Source organism: Numida meleagris, chromosome 6 (assembly GCF_002078875.1).
Source record: "Numida meleagris isolate 19003 breed g44 Domestic line chromosome 6, NumMel1.0, whole genome shotgun sequence".
In the NCBI taxonomy this organism is placed as follows: domain Eukaryota; kingdom Metazoa; phylum Chordata; class Aves; order Galliformes; family Numididae; genus Numida; species Numida meleagris.
The window spans coordinates 6,944,263-6,969,565 of NC_034414.1; the positions used below are offsets into that span (position 1 = coordinate 6,944,263).

General features: G+C 37.8%; 1 protein-coding gene across 1 annotated transcript in view; it reads left to right on the plus strand.

Moving 5' to 3' along the window:
- SPON1 (spondin 1) overlaps positions 1–25,303 on the plus strand; it is a 177,116-nt gene that overhangs the window by 67,744 nt on the left and 84,069 nt on the right. The gene's annotated exons all lie outside the window — the stretch shown is intronic.

Below are 25,303 nucleotides of genomic sequence, written 5' to 3' on the forward strand. Positions count from 1 at the left end.
TAGAGTCACTTTCTCTCAGTCCTCTTTCCTGAATGAGGAGGGGCAACAGGTACACTCTTGTTTTGATGCTTCATTGAACTGCTTCACTGTTTCACCTTCAGTATGCTGAAAGGCAAGGTTGAATCTTTAATTGAAATGTAATGTTTAAATGTAATTCTTGGGCACAAACAAAATTGGCTTGCTATCTTTGTACTAAAAAACAGAGCACTTCTTTGTACAGTCTTTACAAACGTCTTATAATGAAAGTTTGGTGCACCTGAATGTAACTGTATGAAAGTGGCATGCTTCAGAAACAGCAGGGAGGAGGGAAGAGTATAGGATGAAGTGCAAGTAGAGATGTAATCGTGAAAGATCATGCTGAGCAGTGGTGGAAGAGATAGTGAATTTGAAGGTAAGATGGAGAAGATGAAAATGGCGACGACTCATTCTGCTTTCCAGAAAACGTATTCTCTGTTTTTATGGAGCATATATTTGCAAAGAAGAGAGGGATTTATATACTGGCTTCAGTTCAGAGGTGATTGTGACTTTCAGAGAACATAACATAGCTAACTGGCTGCAAATAAGGCCGGATTGGACGGGAATTTAGTCATCCTAGTCTAGTGGAAAGTGTCCTTGCCCATGGCAGAGAGTTGGAAATAGATGATCTTTATTGTTCCTTCCAGCACAAACCATTCTGTAGTTCTCTGAATCTCACGGCTGCTGAGGTCACATGTGAGATTAGTGAATGCTGTAGTTCCTTTGAGCATCAGGCCTACCTGCCTGTGTCAAACCTGTAACAATTCCTGTTTCCCTTTTTACAATTTACTGTACACCACTTGAACCAATGAGTTGATGTTGTGGCTGGAGAACAGTGCAGCATCTCAGCACACACTGTAACATTTTTATCAAGTTAATTTGATCTTTTGTTTCTTTTCAGTATGCTTAACCTGGACTAATATTTCTGAGAAGTACCGAGGTTAAAATTCTACAACCTGAGAACAGAGCTAGTAATGTGAGGAGCTATTTTGTGGATGCTTATTGAGGCTCTGGTTTTCTTTACTGCACTTTTTTCATTGCAGTATCCCCTACTCGCTTTAAAATCGGGTAATGTCATTTCCTTCCCCACGCTTCCCAAGCAACCTCCAGATCTATTTCCCTTCTTTCCCACTTCATATTCCTCCTGGGGCTTGGAAATCTGTTGCATCTGCCATGTTTGCTGTGCCGTTTATTAGGTGAATACGTAGGAATGTATTTAGAAGACTTCACACTCTGTAAGGTTTTATTGAGACCCAAAAAATCTGATTGTTTTGATGACATTATTACTAAAATTTTACTGTTCATATTTGAAAGGGAAAAAAAAAATCTTTTTTTTAATGAAGCTGTTTTCTTTAAATGGTGCTTTGTTAAGAAGTGCCCTTACGATTGTGTCATTAACAAAAGATTCTCAAGCATGAACGCCTCTGTTCCCCATTTGACGGACTGCTGAATCATCATCAGCTTTTCTCCCTTGAACGCTCTGGTTTGTGTTGTTACTGTAAAGAGCCTTTGTGATATTTTTGCACGGATAGTCATGGGTGCTGCAAACTTGGTTTATAGTTTATAGTTTACTTTATAGCTTACTTGCTTTATAGTTTATATATCTAGAACTTAAAGAGACTAATCAACCTTTTTGGTAAGCTTTTTTGTGGCAGACTGGAAGGAAAACACAGAGCACATAAGAGTATTTCTAAAAACAGTCTGACAAGTGATTGATGTGTAAAATAGGATAATTCATGCATTATGCTCCAGGGATTGTTCATGAACAAACAAGGGATGGAAAAGTAATGGTGTGCACAAAAGAACATTCACCAACCTCTTGTATCTCTGAAATATGTTCACTATTTCACTTCTTAACATTTTGGTTGACACAAAGTCTGATTTGTCCAACATCTCTAACTTGAAAAACTACCTGGTCAGAAACAAATTCAGAATTTGAAAAGGGGAGTCTTGCATCTGTATTCTGATGGCTTTGTTTAAAAAAAAAAATTTAAATACGTAGGCATATAAAATAGATTGAAGTGTAGTGCCCAATGTAATATCATTGACAGTTGCAACAAGATGAAAACAAGGTGAAAGCAGTGACAATCTTATTCCCCTTGGTTTCAGTGCCTCAAAAGAGAACTCATTTGGTTTTGCTTAATTGTTTTAGGAAGAATAATTTAGGAAAAATACTAAGTCATTTTACCATCAAGATGTTTTAAAACTAAGATAAAAAATATTGCAGACCTTGCCATTATCTTTGGGAAATGCAGTTGGTATTTTCTCCTTATTGCCTGCTGACACAGAGATGGCATTCCCTTCAGGATTGGTTTAATGCTCTCTGAAATGTCAGTAAGTGGGATGACTTATCTTGTTGTCTTCAGTGGGCATAGACAGAGCTGATTGGCTCCAGACCTTTAGAAGAGCAAGTTAGATTTGTTTGTAGACAGGTACATTAGTAGATTTTTTGGATACATTATAATTTATGTGAAGACAATTTCCTAATAGAAGGTGATACCTGAAATATCCCAAACTTTCTCCGGAAGAAAAAATGTTTTGAGTCTATCCAACTATCCATACATTTCCATACATTTATCTTTACAAAATAGTTCTGGTTGTTTTTTTATTATATACATCCGTATGCTAATACAAACAAACAAAAAACAACAGGAAGCCAAATGGAAAGTAACTTCAACTTTGAATTGATCCCAATTTATTTATTTTATTTATTTTGAGAAATGGAATTTCAGTATTTCAGTTGAATAGCTACCATTTCATTACTGGTATTGTAACACAGCGCTGCAGTTTTCTGTGTAAAAATTGGGTCATTAGATTCTTCTATCTCAGTCTAGTAAAACACCTGGATTGCGAATAGGAATATCTGATACGTTGTTTACACCATTATATTACATGGCAAACTGTTACTGAGCTATTACTGATTACTGAAGCGGGCTCAAAATTCTAATTTTTTGGGGATTTTTTTTACTTATCTTTTATTGTATACTAATAGAAGTTAAAATTATCCTACCAACCAGGGAGGTTCAGCTGAGTGCTTGACAGAACAGCTAAAAATTGAGCACTTGAGCTTAGGAGAGCAGGTTACCCCTAATTACAGTTGAGAATAAGGCTGCTTTGCACTTGAAGGTTGTGACTGCTGCAGAAATAGCTCAGGCTGAGCTCATTTAAAGCAGCTAAAAATTACTGAAAATATGATGGCTTGGCCTTCATTGTACATGGTATCTTAGATTATTTTGCCTTGTGCTACTCCTGATATTTCTGCTACTATTGCAATTCATGGAAATGATAAGAAATTGGCTGGCTTGGATGTCTTTTTGCCTACCCAAACCTACAGTGAATGGCATCACTGTACTTGCCAGGCCCCTCTATCTTGCAGAGATTTGACTTCTCAGCTGCTTTTCGGAGGCGTGTTTAGGAAATATTAGTATGACCATAAAGTTTAATGTGGATAGTACAGCCACTGTTTTTTTTTAATAGTCCAAAAACCCTTTAGGTTTCTGTGCAAAGTCCATAGAAACTTCCAGTGGATTTTGGACTCTGTCAAATAGTGAAGTAGTGAAGCCCTGTTCCAGCATGCTTTCCACATTAGTTACAGCCTGGCTGCATGTTTTTAATGCTGTGTTTAATCTAACTCTAGATAGATTCAGCTGCTTGATTGTAAATTTGTGTCTAAACTTCTTTTTGCTCTCTTAGATTTCTCTGCTGCTCTGTACATGCACCTCTGTCGTAAATTATAGTACTTTTTTTTTTTTCCTTTTGAAACTGTTAATAGCAGATTTGCCATCCTTTCCTCTTTTAAAATATCTGTTGTCTGTAATTTAAAACCTTTGGCATTTTGGTAATTAGAAAATTTGAAACGCCTTGTAATACTAAATTTCATCAATTATTTCTGCCAAAAAAAGAATTTGTTATCTGTTTATGACATAAAGGGAAGTTCATCTACCAGAAAATATACAGTGGGGTTCAGACCACTTCTTCTAAGTTGAACTCCATCTTCTAATCAGAGTTTCCAAAAGAAGTTCATTAAGATGATTCCCAGTTTGTGCTGTTTTCTTTGAAACAAGAAAACAAACAAAGCAGTTCATCCCAATTGCATTCTTTTTTAGTGCTTGTTGATAATAACCATTTACTTCTCTACTAAGAAACAAAGCTGATGTTGAATGCCACGGCATTTTTCTAGTCACAGACAAATAAACATGATGCCAACATGTGTCAAAATGCAGCATTTGTTCCAAACAAACACACTTCAAAAAAGTGCCTTTTTTTTCTGAAGACTATTAAAACATTTAACAAACAAACAAAACCTTATTTTTCTTTTGTCTGACTAGTGATTTATGAGGTTGCTGCTCTTTAAAATGAAAGCAAGAAAGAAAATCAACTTTTTTCTGAACATGTGTTCTTTTGAAGACAGTGGAGAAAATACAAAAATTAATTTATCTTGCTTGTAGGTTTATATAAACAAAACAGGCACTGGGTGTTCCCATCGGAAAGCTATTCTCTAATTGGAATTACATTGTAAAAGCTTTGGTTGTGCAACTGTTTGGCACTCATGTTAATCACGTTTTAGCTTTAAAACTAACTATGCATGTGAACGAGGTACCAAAAAGAAAAGAGACTCGACTTCAATGGTTTTAAAAAATACATCATCTTTTATTAAAAGAAAAAAATATTGTGGTTTTGGTGAAAATAGTCCCTGTAAATAGTACAAAAAACATTTTTTCTCAAAGAAATGAGTTGTGAATAGTACAAAGAACCTTGATTTAGTCTAAGAGCCATTGAGGTCGCTCTTATGAAATGAAGCTTTGGCAAATAAATATTAGGTGATGCATTACTTCCTGGGACAAAACATGAAAGATTCTACATGCTTCTAGTAGTTCATACAGTCAGTCAATAAAAATGCATAGAAAAATGTGTGTTCATTTGAGTACTCTGCAAATATTGTTGTGCTATGGACAATCTCTTAAATGTTAGAGCACAATCCTGGCACAGCCAGGCTGCGTGTGGTTCTTCTGCTCAGGGGGTTGTGAGAACTGGCATGGAACGTGTTTTGTGCAAAATGTCCTATGATTGCGGTTATCTGCCTGGTTTACAACACCAAAGAAAAACACCATTTTAAAATATTGTTTAGCTCTGGGTCAAAACTTGGGGAAATTAGTGGCTTGGTTAATGGTGTCTTTTCATGTTATCTAGTTGATTTTTGCAAGAGTTAGAGACAAAAAAAAAAAAAAAAGGAAAATGCTGTAAAAGTGACTGGAAACGGGCTCTGTTAGTAGAGTTTTAGAACACTGATTGCCAGTTGCCATGGGCCAGGCTTTGTGGTGTGTCTTTAATCCACTTGTGTTTGTATTAGGCGTGTGCAGGATCAGGCCAGATGCTTCATGTTTCCTGTCTGCTGCTATGGACCTGCCTGTGAAAATGGGACAGAATTTTTGCACTCGTGCGATCTAGGATTTGTAGAGCAGTCTGTCGTTCTGCTGGGTGGTGTTTAGACATTTCCTTTGCAAAACTCAGCCTTCATGACCAAGCATGATCGTGCTGCAAAGAGGCAGGCGGATGCGTCATGCTCTCAGGGGCTCTGAGTGCTGTGGTGCACCTTGCACTGCAGAAAATCTCTTCAGCTACTTACGTCAGGAAATGCTTCTGGATGTTGTCAGCACTGAACACACATCTGTTAGGACTCTGTTTTCACGTGGAACAATTGCACATTGACTTGAGCATGTTGCAGGTAGCTATGCTGTAGCATCTAAGGTCCTTCTCCCTCCCTGTGCTGAGTCCCTTGCCGCTGTTCTGGCTGCAAGCCCATCTCTGGCAGGCTCAGAAATAGGCAGTTTCCCCCCAGTGAAAGTGGCCTCTGAGCCCATGTTTCCATTCTTAGAGATAGATAATTTTGAGGAGTGCTGTTCTATCGATGCTGCTGCTGGCCTCGTTACCTTCCTCAGAGGCTGCTGACAAGGAGCCTTGACTATGCTGGTGATAGACAAGAGGAGGAGACATGGAGAAAAAAAATATCTTTAGCCTTATTTTGTATGTTTTATGCTCTTAATAGCATTTACTATTTGATGATAAAGCTGAAGGCTGCAAGCTCTCATCTTGCTTTATGAATTCCAGAGGTTTCACACCTCTGTATGAGGTTGTATGAGTCTTTGAAGTTTTCCTCTCTGTATAATTACCCAGTTATTGATTCAAAACAATTTGTATAACTAAACAAGGAATTAATGTTTTAACAGTTAGTTCAACAGTTAGTTTTCTTTTCATTTGCCTTAAGTTGCCTTGCTGCCTGTTTTCCTCCAGCTACTGCATTTCTTATGTAAAGTGAGAAGAAATATGTTTCAATACAATCCAATAATCGGGTTCTCTCGGCATTAAAAACAGTCAAACTAGATAGTTTGTTTTTTTTTTTTTTTTTTAAGCAGGAGAGACCCATCAAGAGGAAAAAAAAGAAAAGATGAACCCGAAGTATAGTGTTTCCTCAGCGAATTCTACTAAATCTTGCAGAAGTAGGAGCAACACATGTTCCTATTGTTTTAATGTCTGTAGTAGTTGAAAGGCCCGTTGAAGCTTAAAAAGTTTTTTTCCACCTCTCTGATAACTGACTGAATTGAAGTAAAGCAGTTCTAGAGAAGGGGAACAGTTGTTTCTGCTTCTGATACATTCATTCATTTGGACAATATGCAATAATTGTAGCTCCAGTACGCAGACATAAAAGTCACCAGAAAACATCTTCTGTTCAAGACAGGATGATTGGATTGCTAGACAGTATTTGCTAATTTTAAAGTCCTTTAAAATATCTTGCCTTTTCATTTCCTGCAGTTAGATTTTATCATTCTGTTCTGCTGTCATAAAATTCTCACTATCCTGTAGCAGATTCACGCAGTGGGAAGTTGCGGTTAAAGGACTTTCAAATTATTTTCTTTCAGTCTACCATTGTAATATTGTTAAAGCCTGAACGTGTTCAATACATCAATTCTTGTTGTACTGTTCATGCTGAAGGACGAACTCCATCCAGGCTTTGGTTAGAGAACTCAGTCTGAGCTGAACCTATTGCTTGCAACTGCTCTGCTTTGGTGTGGCAGCTCTAAATCCTAACAGGGCTCAAGGGATGTATTTGGTGAATGACTCTGAGGCACTCGGGAACTGTGTTAGAATGACACAAGCAGCATGTTAAGTGTCACAAACTGTAGAAGAACCAACACGTACAATGTCAAGTTGTGTGGTGAGTGCATTGGGAAGGTGCCTAGATTCCTTCTACCCTGGGAGACATTGGCTAAATTCCTGTTGACTTTTTTTTTGATGGTCAGAGTACCATTAAGAATGAAACTGAATAGAAAGGTTATTCATCAGTCTGTATTCCAACTTTTAACTTTTTCTTAGACTGTTTTTCCAGTCTTTATCTGGAGGAACTCTGAGGTGTTGTGGTTTACTTCAGTCAAAAACAGAAACAGAAGCACTTAAAGTGTGTGTGAGGGAAATTAATAATGCTGTTAGTTTGGAAAAGAATTACATGCTCACAGGTTGTACATCTGAAACAACGTATAGATGGTTTTAGGAATATAATATATGTAATGTATGCTGGCAACTGAAACAGATGCAGGAGTAAACAGGCTCAGATGAAAAATTACAAACTCTCTGGAATTCTTCTATAAAGACACTACTGGATTCTCTGCCGGTCAGTGATCTCCTTTAAATGTGGCTCCAGTCATTCACTGTTACCTAAAAATACTTTATAGAAAATGTCTTTTCAAATAATTTGAAAATTTAGGTAAGATAGCAGTTTGTATATATGTGGAAGCTTTGCCAGGATACGCGCTAAGTACATCAAATGCTTATTTTCTTCTTTTTGACTGAAACAGAGCCACCACATACAGTACACCTTGCGTATTATCCTCAATCATCAAATTAGGACAAGTTAGTTTATTTTTCTTTTCATGCATTTAGTTTATTAAAATAGCGGTTGGTTTTGGGGAAGGAGAAGATAGGATAAGTTTAGTGACTGGACTGGATACAAAACATAAAGAAATAGAACATATCCTGAAATTGTCACCTGTACCACATTCCCTAGAAATCAGTAATATTAACTTAGGTGTTGAGGATGCAGTGATTCCCTCCCCCTGGTTTTTCCAACACTTTCAATGGTTTTAATACATTCAGTACTCTTATTTAAGAATAAACATCTGCATAGAAATCTGAGTACTTTAAAATAGCCTCTATTTTTAAATTCTATTCAAAGATAGGAGGAAAAGTTTCTTAAGCATTTCTTTTACTACAGCTTGAAGATACATTTGGACTACATAGTTTCTAAAGTCCTTGTAAAACACAAAACAGATAAATTAATGATATTACTTTCAGCTTTGGAGATTGTTTATTCAATATTTTATAGAAAGATATGCCTATTAAAAAAAAAAAACCACAAGGATTTAAGAAGGTGTGAGCAAATTTATGCCCGATAACATTTTAAAATGTGTAATGAGAGATGAGGTTTATTGTCCCTATTTGGATACAAATTCCTGTGATTGTTGACAGTGGAGTGGTGCTGTAAAAGGATGGATGATTTTTTGAGGACTATCATTTTCAACAGAGATAAATTGTAACTGCAACTTTTCATTTTAGATTTGCTTATCAATCTATTAACCAAACCTACGTTTTTTTCAGTTTGAGAGGGAATAAGAGGTAAAAAGAGTAGGGGGGACAGTCAGTGTTTTTGCTTGGAGAGGAAGAGGTTATCAAAAATTAACAAGAGTTGTAATGAACATAATCTTCTTGACTTTGCAGTTGTGAAAGTTGATGTCTACAAAATGTATTATTATTTATGTTGAAGCTGCTAAAAGAAGCTGTGCAAGAGGTTGAAAACACATATGCTTGTACTTCTAACATGAAAAATGTACGGTCGAGCTAAAAATTTGTAAATATATCTAGACATGTAAGAACATAACGCAGTGCTGGTGAATATCTGTGGACTTTTTTCAATGTGCTTTTTCTTATTCTCTATATTCAAGCTCTAAAACATCAAAATACAGCATTTGGTTTTATTGTTCTTCCAAAACAACTAGATCACTTCCAATAATCAGCTTCCTATGTCACTGCTATTCCTTCCTCACAACTTCAGTTTCTCACTGTTTCCAGTTTGAAGTTTAGAAATATGAGAAAGCAGGCCGTGAACATGTAGTAAGAGAAATCCACTGTCTAAAATCTGATTGAGTGTCAGTAGCTCTTTCTTTTGAGATGTTTTATCAAGAGAAAGGGGTAAGTCATCGCTGACTGATTTATAGTCATGAAGAGCAGTATTCTGTTTTCTTAAAATTGCATGATGCATCTTTCTATCCTTTGTGTTAAGAAAGGCATTCAGAATTTCTTACAACTAATTTGCAACCAAGATCTGTTTCTATCGCTTCACTTATCCTTGGCTTTGAAAATCTTCAGAACTAGAAATAAATGAAAAACTCTTAAGTTACTAAACTCTATGGCAAGACTGTGTGCTATAATGCTCTTCAAACAGCTTGTGTTGATGGCAAATCAAAAATGCATAATTTCTTTTTAATTTCAGGAATGTGAATCCCCCGCACAGACCTTCTTATAAATGCACTACAGAAGCTTTTCATTTTGCAAATGAAAACGCAATTGTCCTACATCCCATGTAAACTTATTTAATAATCACTCCCTAAAAATTAGGGTTTATTATTTGATCCATTAGTAGTGAAATTAAAATGTTTCCTTTCAAACATTTCTCCCTCCTTTGCTCTTTCTTTTTCATGTAAAAGAAGAGAGGGAGAGTTAGGAAAGAGCAGACAACCTTCCTCAAATTTGCATTACAGAGTTGTTGCATATTACCTAACCATTTATAAAAAAAGATCTTTAGTTGGTTTAATTTTACATAACTTGCAAGGTAGAAGACAATGTTGGTTGTTGTTAATATCTAATATGCATTTGCCTGCCTGTCATTGTGAGCCCTGCGTTCCCACCTTGGTTTTAGATAGCCCTGTCACAAGCTGAGTTTGAGCGCTCTTTCTGCCAGTAGCAATGTTACACCAAATCTGTGTATTCATGCTAATTTTGATCAGAAACAAGCAGTACAAGGAGCTCTGAAAATCCAAGACTTGAGTTTCCCTAGGGTGTCCTTTTGAAGTGAACTTTTTCTTTTACAGATTACAACTTATGTTCTATATGTGTGCATGTGAGCATCTTTAGGCAAATGTACTCAGTTTGTTCTCAATTTAACATCAGTTCAGCAGTGCTAAGAACACAAAAGGTAGGTTACTCCTAGATTATTCATATAAAATCACTGATATTCATGTCTCTCAATTTAGTCAGAGGCTTGAATACGTAGAAGTCAGCACATCCTTGTACACATGGGACTTGTCTGCCTGGGGCATCACTTGGGTCTAAGGAATGGTTTGAGTTTGACATTTGATAGTTACTCCCCAGATGGTGGCTGTTGTTCTGGAGAAGTGGCTTTCTTGCATTTCACAATGATAACATTCCAGGACACTGAAATACAACTAAATGAAGGAGGAAAACTGCAGAGAAGGTTCTCAGTACAGAGTTAACAGTACTTGTAGGGTGATCTGTTCTGCAGTAGAACACTGGGTCCTTCTTAAACAAATTCAGAGTTGCAAGGACACACCTGTGTGGAAAGCCTCCCATTCTGAGAGTTTCTGAGTAGCCACATATTTCCTTGAAGTTACTGTGTATAGTACAGATCCTCTCTTCATGAGATAAAATTGAGAGTCTCACTGCTTTAATGGGAGTTGAGTAAGTCATCCACATCTTGGCAGCCAGAGTCCTGTTGGTTGTAGCCTCGGTGATTTCACTGGGAAGATGCTGCAAACCGTCTTGGAAGTTGTGTGCAGGTTTGTGCACGTACAGCTTTTGGGGAGTATGGTCTCAGGTTACCTCATTAGACACAGGTGCACCTCATAACATGAATTTATTAAATAAATAAATCCTATGTGACATTCAGATCTACATTTCAGAATGAAATTCCGGGGGAAGCAAGTGCTTGTTTTATATGACCTAGCAGAGGCAGAGTTTATTTACATCTTTCTCTGCTTTTTTTGTTCTTTTGACAAAAAAATAAATAAGAGGGCACTTTGTAGAATGACATTTACTTTTGCAGTACCTTCAGAAGAAATGTCACTTGGTCTCAGCACTTTTGCAGCAATGTAGATGGAAGGCAGATGGAAAGATTCGTTATCACTGAACAAAATAAGCAGAAAGCTCCTGTGTTCCATGGATACTCAGTTCTTTTAAATTCTTCCCTTTCAAAAGTTAATTATGTGATTGCTGCATACTTAAGAGCTGAGAAGAACGTATCTATAATGAGCAGAACCCAAATAGATTCTTACTGCATCTTTTTTAGCTCTCCATGTATCTGTGGGTGCTTACTGATATCATTTACAATAGATTACTGCTACTTTTTAAAGCACTTTGCCTCTCTTCATAATTGATGTATTAGTATATCCCCTAAGCGTATTTTCTTGTTCATCTTCACTCCATTAAGATTAAACAGAATGGCCATTAGGTCATAAAGAAATAAAATATTCACTTCACTGCTTACTGTGAAAAAGCTGCTATTATCTGTCAAATAAAAAGATTAACTTTGCCTTCAGGTACATTTTTAATGGCCTTTTAAATATAGGCCTGAGCCACTGTAACATACAGTAATAGATGAAGAACTTTCTTCATCAGGGGAAGTATATCTTAATTAGGTGTCAGCTCCAGAATTTTTTTGCTCAGCTCGTGCTCTTAGCCATGAGATTCTTCTCCATGGTTATCTGATTTCATGACACAGTTGTAATGCAGGTTAAAATTAGGCAGCCAATTTGTACTTTATTACTGGCTGTAGACTTTTTAATAGGTTTTAATTAAAATGTCAAAGATCATCTTCTCTATATATTGCTTGTTCAAATAGCAAATGAGAAATATGAGTTTGTAAAGATCTGACATAATCCAGTCTTCAGTCTGTGAGCGTAAACTACATTTCCAGTGAGATATTTAATCATGAAACAAAACTCAAATTTCTCTATTAGAAATTCAGGCTTGCAGAACAGTGTGTGTTTTCCTTATTACCTATATTCCCTCGTTACTTTTCTCCACTGCTCTTTTCTGAAAAAGGTGGGGGGAAAGGGAATGTTTCAGATGGTGAAAGTCATTTTAAAAGGGCATCAAGGAACACCAGTGTCAGTCCTATTGTCTCTTACGGCTGTGTACTAACAGGCATAAAATGTATGCATCATCGTGACTGCAAAGCTGTTCATGTGTGGCGTGGTCATGTTTGCTATCCACCAAACCAGGTAAACTTTGCAAAAGTATTGTATTAACAACTGCATAATTTTATCATGAGTAATTGCAGTCATTTACTTTATTGAATATTTTGTTATTAATGCTGTCATGGATCCAAAGTCAGTGTTCACAGACACTCAGGAAAGTGTCAATATTTGGTGGTTCTCATTGATATTGACAGTGAGTTTTCCCCTGATATTGCTGAAATTATTGGAAATTTGGCTGTTGTTCATATCTGCAATTATAAGCTTTGGGATATTCTTCACAGTGTCTGTTTTATTAGTTTTCTTAATGATGTTACTAACTTCTGTAACACTTGAGATCTTCCAAGGGAAAAAATCACCTTTCCCAAAAAAATCTTGTGTGCTATAATGGTATTCTACGCTTTTACTTAATAAGATGAGCAAAATGATCTGATATTTCATCCATTTTCTAATAACTAGTTTATAGTAAAGAATTCATTGAAAGATTAAAGGAATTGGTTTCCATTTTATAATCAGAAATAATCTTGCAGATGTTGCAAGAAGTTCCAATACCTTATTTTAATAACAAGTATATGTTTCGTTAGTTCATGATGAAGGCTTTAATTTTCTTAAGTCAGAAACTTAGCATTTAAGGTAACAGCTGTTTCTCTTGGCTGGCTGCGATACCTTCCTGAGTGCAGGCCTACACATCAGCTATATGAGCTGAGCTGGTGTCGGCTGCACTGCCTTGTCCCAGCCTGGGAGGGAAGGAAGGAAGGAAGGAGCTCCATCCTGCTTCACGTGGTATTTTGACGCTTCTCTCTGCAGTTCACTGTGCCTTGTCATTAGGTTGTGATACGGGCCCTGTAATGCTTACAGGAAGTGTGAATTTTTCTTTTTACCAATTTTCCTTGCATGAAAGTATTCTTGCCGGCAAGTCCCTCACTTATTATGTAAAGCAGGTAATTAGCTGATTATTTGCGCTCCACTTAGCAATGCAAATGGAAATATATCACACTTGGCAGTATAGCAGAACAGCCTTCAGAAGAAGGCAGCTTACGCAGAAGATGCTTCTCCAGTGTTACCTTCAGTACCCTGGAAGCCATTCTTGCTCTCTGTGGAGTACCTCAGTAAGTCCCACTGTCAGTGACTGATGCATTTCTTGTTTTGCACTGGAAAATCATATTTGCCTTGCCTAAACTTGCAACTGTACCCCATCCTGCTCTTATCCAAAGGCTGTGAAAGAAGACAAGCTGCAGGAAATACCCATGATCCCCTCATCTGCGCCCCACTGCAGACAAGGGCTGGAATTAAATTAAAAACAGAAAATCGAGATAATTTGCTCCTTTGTCAGTTACCGGTAAACATTATCTACCAGACTATTTGCAGAGTAATAGCCAAGCAATTTCTTAAGTATTTGTCATGCAAAGTAGAGGAAGTTAGTTGCTTATAGATTCAGGCTTACCTTTATTTTCATCCCATCTTTCCATCTAATCTTCTTGTAATTGCACTGAAAAACAATTTAGTAAACTTTATATCAGCCTTTTCTGAAATTGTTTTCCAGGCTTCTCTTAACAAGCACCTATGCTTCAACCTGTCCCAGACTGTATGCCATTATTTGGTCGATTCTTCTGTACTTAATTTTACGACCCTTCAGAGTTTATAGGCCACATATTCTTTCCTTTCAATAGCTGCTCAAAATTTAGTGAAGGAATTTAGTTGCTTGCCTTATATTCATCAATAATGTTTTATGGGAAAACCTTTTAAACCACCTGCTGCCCCTTCCCCCCTCCTTTTATTTTGTAGAAGGTGTAATAAATGATCTTGCAAGTCCATTTTCAGTTTTTATTTCTACCTTCATCTCTTTTCAATATCTGTTTCAGGAAGGCTAGGCTTTGGTTCGATTCCTATTTTTTTTTTTTTTACCAGCCTGTGTTGGGAAAGGAAATTGTGCTGTACAGAAATGTTAAATTTACCCAGAAATCTTTCAAAGTCATATTTATTACTAGTATGTTTTGACTGTCCAGATGCTAATTCCCTAACCTTTCCCCTAATCCAGTGGCTTTAAAGAAAAACGAAACTAGAAATACAAAAAAAGAATCCCAGCAAATAACAGTTAAATTATTTGTTTTTCATATCTATACATTCTAGGTCTGTTATCCCCTTGATAAAGCAGGGGAAAAATCTTAGCAGAAAATATTAGAGTTTTGTAATCCTGTAAAATTTCATTTTTCAGTAGCAGAAGTGATTGCCCGCAGAAGGCAATGCTGCCTTTGTGCTTGAAGGCACCCCATGGGCAGACTTCAGTCTGAAAGAAAAATGTCTGGAATAAGGATGACTGAGAGGAGCATTAGCCTTCTTATATGAATGTAAACCAAGATTTTGTTTTGTTCTGTTTTTCTAACCTTCTGTTGATGGCATATAATAACACAAGTTCTTTATGGCTGTTTCAGTTAGACAGTAGGCCTGGTTGCTGCCACTAGTTTTCCTCTCAGACAAGTTTGCTAAATTTCTACATGACCTATCACAGACCCAAGTTGTTCTAAAGAATTTAGAAGAGCTAAAAATATAGAAAAATAAAGGGAAAAGGATGGTGGCCACTCTGGGATGAGTTAATAGTAGCCTTCCACCAGGCTGAGTCACCGCTGTTCTTGTTGTTGCTCTTACCAGTCATTTTATGCCCTTTGAGTCTTAGATAGCCTTTGTTAAAAGAGAGGTTGCTGGTATGCTCTTTTCTCATTATGGTGCTAGGAGAACAGAATATGTTTGTTTAGTACATGCTAATGAAGTATTTAAGATGTGCCGTAAAAACACAGCGGGAGGGACTGGCTTAAAAGTTGTTCATGCAATTTGCGTAACAGGTGACATAATCCCTTGATGTCATCATTGAGGCACAAATTATTCTTTCCACAGTTACGTCCAGTAACGTACAAATTATTCTTTCCACAGTTACGTCCAGTAACGTTTTCTTTTCGTAGGAAGTTCTCTAGACTAAATTATGAAAGAAGGAGGTGGTGGTCCGCTGTAAAACAAAATCTGCATCAAAGGGCCATTACCTTGACCAGTGCCTTTGAATAGTGATTTTGATTGTGCATGACTTTCGGTGTTGCTTTACTCTTTAATTATGAGAAGAAGCTGAAAGAGCTGTATTTAAAGCTTAATTTGCACAGGAACTTGATGACTAAGTTTTAGTGAGAATGTTATCTAGCGTGAGAGGATGGTAATATAGAAAACATTTTTAGTCTGTTTTTTGTTTTTATTGGGTCACAGAAAAGTGGCTTGACAACTATCTAAGGCAGAAAACTAGGAGTCGGAATCCCTTGATTCTGGTAGTGCTGCTGCATCCTTCAGCACTGGGCACTGCAATCTGTCCTTTGGTGCTTGTGACAGTGAATTTACTGTCATGGTAAGTGGAAAATGTGCACATATGTTGTGACAGCTAATGTTGTAAGTACTTTTGTAAAGCACTTGTAGAATATTTTAAAGTGCTTTTGATTTTCAAGAAAGGGAATGTTTGTATTATTACTTCATTTCTATCAGTTTGTGAAGCACAAGAAAATAAGACGTGTTCCAAGATGTGGGATAACTCTATTTCCTTCTGTGGCTGCTGGAGAGAGGATTTGTCGCAGCTTCCCGCGGTTGGTTGACAACCATTAAATAAGCATCGGTTACCATTCTCCTTGATGGCCCAGTAGATACGTGACATACACCCCACTGTTACCAAAGCAGTTTCTCTTTGCAAGAGGTGAAAACAATACAGCGCGCCATGTGCTTGAAAATGGTGACCTTCTCAACCATTTTAACAGCCATGTAATCAGCAAGCATCAGGGTCTTTCTGAAGAAATGGTAACATACTCCCTAAGCCACATAAACTGTTCAGGAAATGCATATCTGTTCCTTTTAACTGATGAAACTTCAGTCCTCTTCCTTAGCTTACTGACCTCCTAGAAATACAGGAGGGAAAGAAGCTGGTGCCCTTCCAGCTCTGATGGTGCGATATTTACAACTTAGAGCTAAATAGATAATAACAAAATAGATTGGAATAATTATTGTTAATGTCTACTTCTCTATGTGGATGTAGTGTTTATAAATTAACTGAAAGCACTTGCAAATCTGCATAACAGATTGCCCATGTTTCTAATGCTTTCAACTTATCCTACTAAACATTTCGCAAATGCTTTATAAAGCCTTAGATGGAGTATTTTAAAATCAATAATGCTATTTTCTTGTTGCTTCTATTGTCTTTATTTGGACAGTGTCTTAGCCCTTTGCCCTGTTTATTTCAGACCTTGAGCAATGAAAGAAAGTTTTGGTTTAAGTACATTGAGATGTGAAAAAGATGCTGGATCGGAGGTTAAAGGTCTGTCTCATAGGTGAGGGATGGCTGAATTCATGCTCGTGGCTCAGAACACAGGTAGTACAAGGTAATCCTAGATATATAATCCTTACACGGTTCTCCTCTTACCTTGTGGCTTCTTCATCCTCTGATTTAACAGTAATAAATAGTCTTCGAGGCAGCTCTGCTAGGAATGTGGATATTCAACAAATCTGTGTCCCATCTTTTGCTCTGGTTAGCTCAGTCCCAGGCTCCTTGGGTATTTTATCCCTGTTACATTACGAGTGTTCTCCTAAATACCTTTGAAAACCTTGTGCTAGTGCTAGCTCAGCAGCACTTAGGTGTTACGGCAACAGTGCCCAGCTGTGATGGGCAGATACGAAGCTTGACAGCTTCTCCCATCAGTATCAGCTCATTCAGCTCCACATCCTTTGGTTTCCCTTTTCTGTCTCTGGTTTCCTCCAGCCTGGCTGAGCTTAGGTAAAACCCATAATGAGATGGATAAGGTCCATGGAAGCACCAGTGCTTAGGAAGCACCTTGACTGTTTTTTTTCAGTAGCAGAGATGTGAGTTAAACTGGGAATCAGGTCTTGAGAGCAAATCTCTGGATTATGTTGGGTTCTTTATGGCTAATGTGGGACTGTGAAATCTCAGTGTTAGGTCAGCACAGTAAACCATAGCTTTGGTCTGACAGCAGTGGGGTCTGGATGTCTGGTTTTGCTCCCACTGTGGCAGGGAGGTTTCCCTGAGGATGTGTTTTAGTCCTCCTCAACTTGTGTTGCACAAGGGGCTTCTGGTGCTAGCTGGTAGACTTGTGGTTTATTTGTATTGTATTCCATCAGCATCTTTCTGGGGGTTAATGACCTCGGGAAATGCCCACTACATCAGGCTGAGGAAGGGGCTTCTTTTGACACCAGGGTCCATGCAACAGAAATGGTACCAGAAAGCCTCGTTTAGAGCCAGAAAGGTCTGGAGCACCCTACCACAGCCTGTCATGCCCGGAAACCAAGAAATGCACACTGATCTTTGGGGGTAACCTTGTGACTTTAAGGAGAAGTGGGAATGCTAGTGCATGCTGGAATCACCTTTCACCTCAGTTTCCCCTTGCTGTGAGGCAGAACCACCGATGTGGTATTATTCAAGTCCCTTCCAATGCAAGCCATTCTAGGATCTGTGGCCTCCCCAAAGACCAGACGAGGAAGAAACTAGCATGGATAGGAACAACAGCACCAACTGCATTGTCAGTAAGGCACCTTTCTTTATTTTTTGAGGTGCCTATCTAGAGCTGCCATTGGAGCAGTCTCTTGTGGGGTGAGGGAGAGTCCTGGGGACTGCTGTCCATCCTTTTTGGGAAGTGCCAGTACCTGCCAGGCAAGTGGTCCCTGCCCTGGGCAAAGTGACGTGCTGCCACTACCTGTCTTGGCTCCTTATGCAGCCCCTTCTTCAGAGGCTGCAGAGGGGCAGTGGGGTGGTGCCCAGCACCAGCGCAGAAGGATTGGAACTAGATGACATTTAAGATCCCTTCCAACCCAAGGCATTCTATCTTCAGTGCCTATGAGAAGAGAAAGGCTGCCACATGTTGATGAGATCATCACTTTAACAGCAGCCATTTATCTCAGAGTGCTCTCTCGAGGTAAACACAATGATCACTTCTGAAGTAAAAAGCTTAAGTCAGGCTGGCTACTCCCTTAATCCTTTTGTTACTGAGGTGGTTTGGTACATCTGATCTATTTAAATGATAAAGTATGCAACAGACTGTTTCTTCACGAATGCCCTTAATACCTGTCTTAGCTTGATTTAGGATTCAATTTAGGATTCAATACCAAATGCAAAAAGGAGGAAAAAAAAATCCTCTTTTTAAACAAGATCACACTGGCTGCAAATATACAGGAAAAAAAAACCCACAACATTACTCTTTATGTTGTGGCTGAGAAATGCAAAACTGACAAAAAGTTGTTTTGCAAGTGACAAAGAAACCCATAACGTCTCATCAAGAATGATACAGATGACTGCAGTCAGTTTTCATGCTGGAAATGGTGCTGCTTTTTAGGTGGAGTAAATGGGTTGCTAAGGAATAGACAGACTGAGCCTTTTCACATTGAAAAATTGCTGACTACCTGTGGGAGATTCTTATTAGTATGGTTATAGATGAAGCAAGATATATAGATGAATTTAGAGATAAATAAAATGATTATAAAATGTCAATATCTGCAAAATCAAGAACACAGTGGGTAAGAACTTTATCCAACAATCTGTTCGATCAAAGTGCTGGTGATAAATTTTCCTACAGCTCTTTTGGTTGCTGTGCTTTGAATGTAGCTGCTGTCGGTGCTGGCCTTTGTTTCTGAGCAATCCTGCCACTTGGTACAGATCTGACATCCATTTCGTGCAGCTCACTGATGTTGTCCCGCTCCTCTGTAGGATCTGATGTGGTATGAGCTGGATTCAGCTTTCCTCCTCATGCAGTCTGGGCTGGGACCTCGCCAGTGCAGGTTACCTGTGCATTTAAAGCACAGATTGCTGGAAGGGTACAAAGCAGGAGTGATGGTGATAGCTGGTCCTGTGCTTTCGGTGGCTTTCGTTCTAAGAGAGCACATGTACCATCATTCAGTAGAAAGAAAAGGCGGTGAAAGGAAGTGTGTGTAATAGAAAGGAACATGACAGAGAGTGCCAAGCCCTGTGAATCCGGCTCCTGTCCCGCTGGAATACTGCTTCACTGTGTTGTCATTCTCTTGAATGCTCTCTGGTCAGATCAGATTTTCCTTCTGATTTTAAGGATGTACGTATGAGATTATAAGGCTGTTTGAGGCATCACTCCTGCGTATGACCAGTCTAACAAGTTAAAATATCACAATTACAATCCTCAGTTTCATGAAATCGGTTTTAAAGTAAGATTTATAAGACTGGGGGAAAAAAGATTGAGAAGAACTGAAACTTTCCTATTTTTGTAGGTGGTATCTGTGCTTATTTTTGAGTGCATTATGGTTATGTTCTCAATTATTGTGCTACAACTAGAAGAGTGGGAATTGTTTAAAAAAAAATTAAAAGTCACAGACTTCTTGAGGTTTTAAGTCCATACCTGCCAGCCATCTTTACTTCCTAATGTTGTTATCTGGTGATGATTCATGCCAGGTACTGCCCTGCCAGCTGTTAAACCCAAGCTTTTGTCCTATGTTCATGGCAAAGTATTTAGAGTAAAATATGACTGGAAAATAGGCTATATAAAATTAGGCATGCCTCCTGCTGGATCCAATTCTATATATATTTTCAGTACACTGTGGATCCTTCCTTATATTTGTCAATTTTGTATTCTCTACAGAATATATGCTGCTGTATTTTGCTTATATAGATATTATAGAAGTTGGGGCACAATGAGAAATCCTGAAATCTTGTTGAAGGGCAGACCTGTGTCAGATGATTGCTCCATTTTGCTAGACAAGTATCATGGGATTTATGGCAGATAGCCTGTTGGATTGACATATGGATTTCTCAACTGCCTTAAAACTAGTAAAGCAGATTAGTGAGCATCTGATCTCATTAATTAGATGAGTGAGATCTAATTGTCCAGGCATCAATTTGAACAGCAGCAGAAGTTTTCCTATTTTCCTTGCACTCTCTGAAGAATTAACAGTGACTCTGAAGAAAGCTTTTAACTCTCGTTAACTTTTGTTAACGTCAAATACCAATAACATTGCTATTTATCTCAAAGAATGCAGAATGGCAAAATTACGAACACTAAACATTACTGTCACAGCTCAGCATTTTAGTAAAAACTTTCAATTTCTGTAGTCAGCAGGTTTAGATCATATTATAATCCTCAGATGGATCACTATTATTTGTGAAGGTTTAATATCCACTAGTGGCTCTATTAAACTGTCCGCTAGATTGTTGAGTCTGGGGCCAAATTTTCAGTCAGTGCAAAAATACAACTCAAATGAATTGCTGAAGTAATGCTGATTGATATCAGCCCAGGATTTGCTTCAGTGATTACATTTAAAATGTTGATGGTAATTAGAAATGTGCCTTTTAATTCCTGTATGTATTATAATTTTTTTTCTCAGCTTTTTTAATTTTCCATTGTCATTGACGTGAGTGAAGATCCTCTGGTTCGCTGCTGTTTCTTGTCCTGTATCCTAAGTAATGCCTACAGTTCTGACGTGAATGGTATTGTTTTTTTCTTTCCATCAATCAAACAGAATGTTTGTCCTCCTAGCCTTATTGTCTTCATTCTAATCAGGGATTGTCTGAGTATGTATATGAAATATTCTATTTTCATTGCATCATCACCTTGTATAGACTCTAAAACTTAGCTTTAGGCATTTCATAGCCTAGCCATGCCCTAGAGAATTCATGATGTATTCAAATACCAGGTTTCTCAGTGCAGCATTTAATATCTGTAAAGTCTGTATCAGTCCCATTTAGTCTTACATTCTTTCCTTTAACAAATACTGAGTTTTCTTCATCATTCATTTACCTACTCAAGTGTTGATATGGATATTAACCACCTCGTTCCTGGTTTTCTCTCATGTTTATCTAAATTGTTCCAATTTGTTTTATACAGCGCTAAATTTTTAATTCTTTTTGAAATATTTGGCAAGAGTTCCATAAAGCAGTAGTCTTCATAAGTCTTCTTTTGGCATATGTTCCATAATATTTATTTATATAGCAGTAAGGCCATGCTTAATTTTATTCAATACAGTGATCACACACATTGTCTTACCAGAATAAAACTGTTTTGTTTTTTTTCTGATGAATGCCTTTCTACAATGTGTGTCATCCTGTGTATCTAGAAGAGAGAACACATTCACCGTGTAATAAGATTATCAAATAACTTGAAATGCTTCTTTGCCTGGTAGGTTATTTGGTTATTTATAACCATCCAAAACAGTTGTCTTGCACTAGTACTTTTTGTATCCTAATCTATTTTTATTACTATTATTTGAATGACTACAGTAAGATTAACCTGACTGACAGAATTATTTGTACTTCTGTTGACTGCTGTGGGACTGCAAGAATGGTGCTCTCTGCAGTGAGGATAAGACACAGTTTTATTCAGATTTCCTGCAAAACCACTTTTGGAATGATATATATTTATAGCTTTACTTGCTATCTCTGATGCTTTTTTTCTTGCTTTCTTTATTGCTTTCATTAATAGTAGATTTAGAAACTGAAGGAGGCTGACTCACTGGAATTGTGGAAGTGTGTGTGTGTGGAAGCAGTGCTGAGTTAGAAACTCAGGTTTTCTTTCTTTACTTTATCTTGTGACCAAATAATTTAGTTTCTTATTTTTTTTATTTTATTTCTATTGTAGGTATGTAAGATGGTGACCATAGAAATCATCCATTCATTGACAATGCAGTCAGATATTGCTGCTGCCAGATGAGATCTTAGTCTGATGGCAAGGAAGAATTAATCAGCGTAGAAGTTACAATGTCATATATTAGGCGTAGTAGGATTTCTTCTTTTATTAATCACTCTGGTCAAAGAATTACGTGAAGAAAATCAAGACTCTGTCAAGGCTTAACCAAATTCTAAAGATAAAAGTCCATAAAACTCACAAACTGAACAAAATATAAAGTTTTAATTTTAATAAATTGGGAAGAAGAAACTGCTAATGCTGTGCTCTTGAAATATTTATTATGGACTGAAGAATCCACTGATCAGTAAAAAAAACAGGTGTAAAATATCCTTGCCCAAAGTAAAATAGTAGGAAAATAATATAGTTACATGCTACTAATAGGTCAGGAATTCTGATAGAAGAATTAATATATTGAAAAAATCTGAAGAGGTCAAGTATTTGGTGTGGTAATTTGTAAGAGTTTAAAACTATTAGATTAACTAGAATTAATCATGAGGCAATTCAACAGTACTATTACCAAATAATAAGCAAGAAATCAGTGAAATTTTGCATATAATATTTTATATGTTGTCAAGGGATATATTAGGCAACCGAGAAACTGATTTTATATATGAGTTGTAAGGAAGGAAGCACTAATAAAATCTTACAAGCGTGAGATGAACCTTGAGCAAGTGAATTTTTAGTAGCAAAATTGCTGAGATTTGTATGTTTAATATGTTGTAAAGCAGGTGTTTCATTATGCTAGGATCAGTAACAAATTATTTTAGGCCTGAAGCAAAAAATAATTGAAGAATACATTTTCATTATTCTTCAAATTGAATGTAATATTTTAATAATTGCGAAGAGTATAATGGAAAAAGCAAAGGAAAATGTCTTGTATAGCGAAGAGAGGAGAATCTTGCAATGGTTGATCTGACATCATAGTCCACTTCCTCTTGATACATCATTGCAATTTTTAAATGAGGAAAAACATAAAAGCAAGTTCATCTACTGTAATGAATCAAAGAGATGTGCTAGTAAGAAGGACAAATATTTTTAATTATAGTATTTTATTTGAAGAATTGCTTGTCTTTGAATTTTTATTAAGGGACAGATTTCTATTTTTTATAAATAAAAAGCCACCCAGTAACCAATAGGCTTCTTGGTTACCATGGGAAAAGCACATTTTCAGGTCATACAAAGGGACAGTTTTGTGAATTGTTCAGCTACGATTCTTGTACAGCTTCTTTTCAGTGAACGATAGCTCTGATCCTTAAGGTGAAGAAGATTCTTCTTTAGTCTGAGCTCAGGAGGCTTATTTGAAGAACCTTATCCCTTCAGAGGTATTTTGACTGAATGGTTATTTTTCTGCTGCATCCAATTGTTTTGTTAGCGCCAAGGAAGCTTCTTTGAATTTCCATGAAGAAAAATGGCAGCAGTGTCATAGAGCAGCTCAGATGTGCCTAACGCATACTGACAGAACAAAGAAGTTTTAAAACCTGCGTAATAATGAAAATATGATGTGTTTGAATAAAATCCCTGTATGATGTTTTGGGGGCTTCTGCACTGTTCAGAGTGCCTGATGCTTCCTTCATTGTGTGGGATTCCCATACCTCTTCCCTAGTGCATGCACATCTCAGTCAATTCTGCATCCTAAAATCTTAGCAATTAGTTTTCTTTCCCGGTAATCCTCCTATCTACTCCCCAGCACATCACCTCTGTTTCTCTAGCAGCTCAGTGAGGAGATTGCTGGTGCTCCATTCTGAAGCTTTGGACAGAAATCGATCCAGCATGCCTGCCTAATGACCATTACCTTAGATGGAACATAAAGCAAGAGGATAAATGAGACCAAAAGGCTTACTGATGAAACATGTGTGCCATGTTCTGGCCATGGGCAAGCCATGTGCAGGCCTCGTTCTGGCTGTGGGTGAGTCATATTCCGGCCTTGTGCCTTGAGACAGGTTCTTTGAGAGCTGTTTGTTTCAGGAAGAGGGCTAAATACGAGGTACCCTGTGGCAGCTTACAAAATGGCCCTGAAGAGACCTCAGCAAGCTGCTCTCCTCAGAGGTCCTGTCGGCTTTTCTCTGTGTGGAGTTTTATGTGTGACCGGTCCTCCTGAAACTCTTGTGTGGAGGCTGTAGTCAGGGATTGATGCTTCCATCTTCAAATGAGCTTTGAAAATATCTATTTACTCATTCTCTGTAAATAGGGTAATTGATGCAGAACAGCCCTGTACAACTTTATATGAGCAAACCACATGGTTTAAAACATTCAAAAAAACCAACACAGCTTCACAAGGAAATGAAGCTTCCCAATGGCATCTAGTCCACTAGGTGTAATCACTGAGCATGAGTGCTCAGCTGTGATGCTCTAAGAGCCATGTGATGCTGTAGTTCTGTCCAAATCCAATTTTTGCACTGTCTTGTGGATTTTACCTCCAACTGCAGAAGCGGAGTGTTTTATAGTTGCAGGGTTTAATGCAAGTTTTCCTGAAGTCCCCTTGTGATTTGTTGCATTTTCTTATGCTGGTCTCAAGAAGGTAGCACATCTTCATTCCTGTGACAGCCGGCAGTGTTATAGTGCAAGTGCCAGCTGACTGGGGAGAGAGCTTGTGCTTATCTGGGATACCGTAGGGGGAGCGTTGCCTTTGTGAAATCCTTCTTGGCTGTCAAAGGAGCTGAGACATTTTCCTCCTCTCTTCTCAATTCACTTTTCAATCTCAATAGCTTACTGGAATGACAGGGTATCAAAACACCTGGAAAACTAATACCATACATCAAGCACCTGTGTATTACAGAGGTCTGACAGTGCTAACAGAAGAGATGGATTTTATATAATCTCTGTCTCCTGAAAAGAATAAAAGAAAAATATTATAGACTTGACCTGTGATCTCATTGAAACAGTCTGAGTTTTGTCTGAGTGGCTTGACGGAACTGGATGCCCTGAATGCTGTTCCGTTCAGTATTTATAAGCAGAAATGCCCCACGTACAGAAGTTGTTATGACCATCCCCATTAAATATGAAGGAAATCCTGAGAGCACTGGTTGTATTTCTTAGAGCTGTTTTTTTTTACTCCAGTTGCTGGTCTTGTTTCAGGAATTTGTGTTTCATGGCCACATGGCCTCTGATGTGTTGATAAGCTGGGCATCTGGAAACGTCAAGATGACTTCTCTCCCCTTCCCAGCTGTCACTGAAACTCAGAAGAGCTGTCCTTGTTTTCCTCTTTTCTCTTTTCAGTGGAAAAGTATTATCTGCGGTTTCTTTAATTCTATCCACCAGTGTAGGACGTATTAATGATTACAACCTCAAAACCTCAGGAGTAAGCAGTAAGGTGTATGTGCTGCCTGCTCTGTGCTGGGCTGCTGCTCAGAAGCC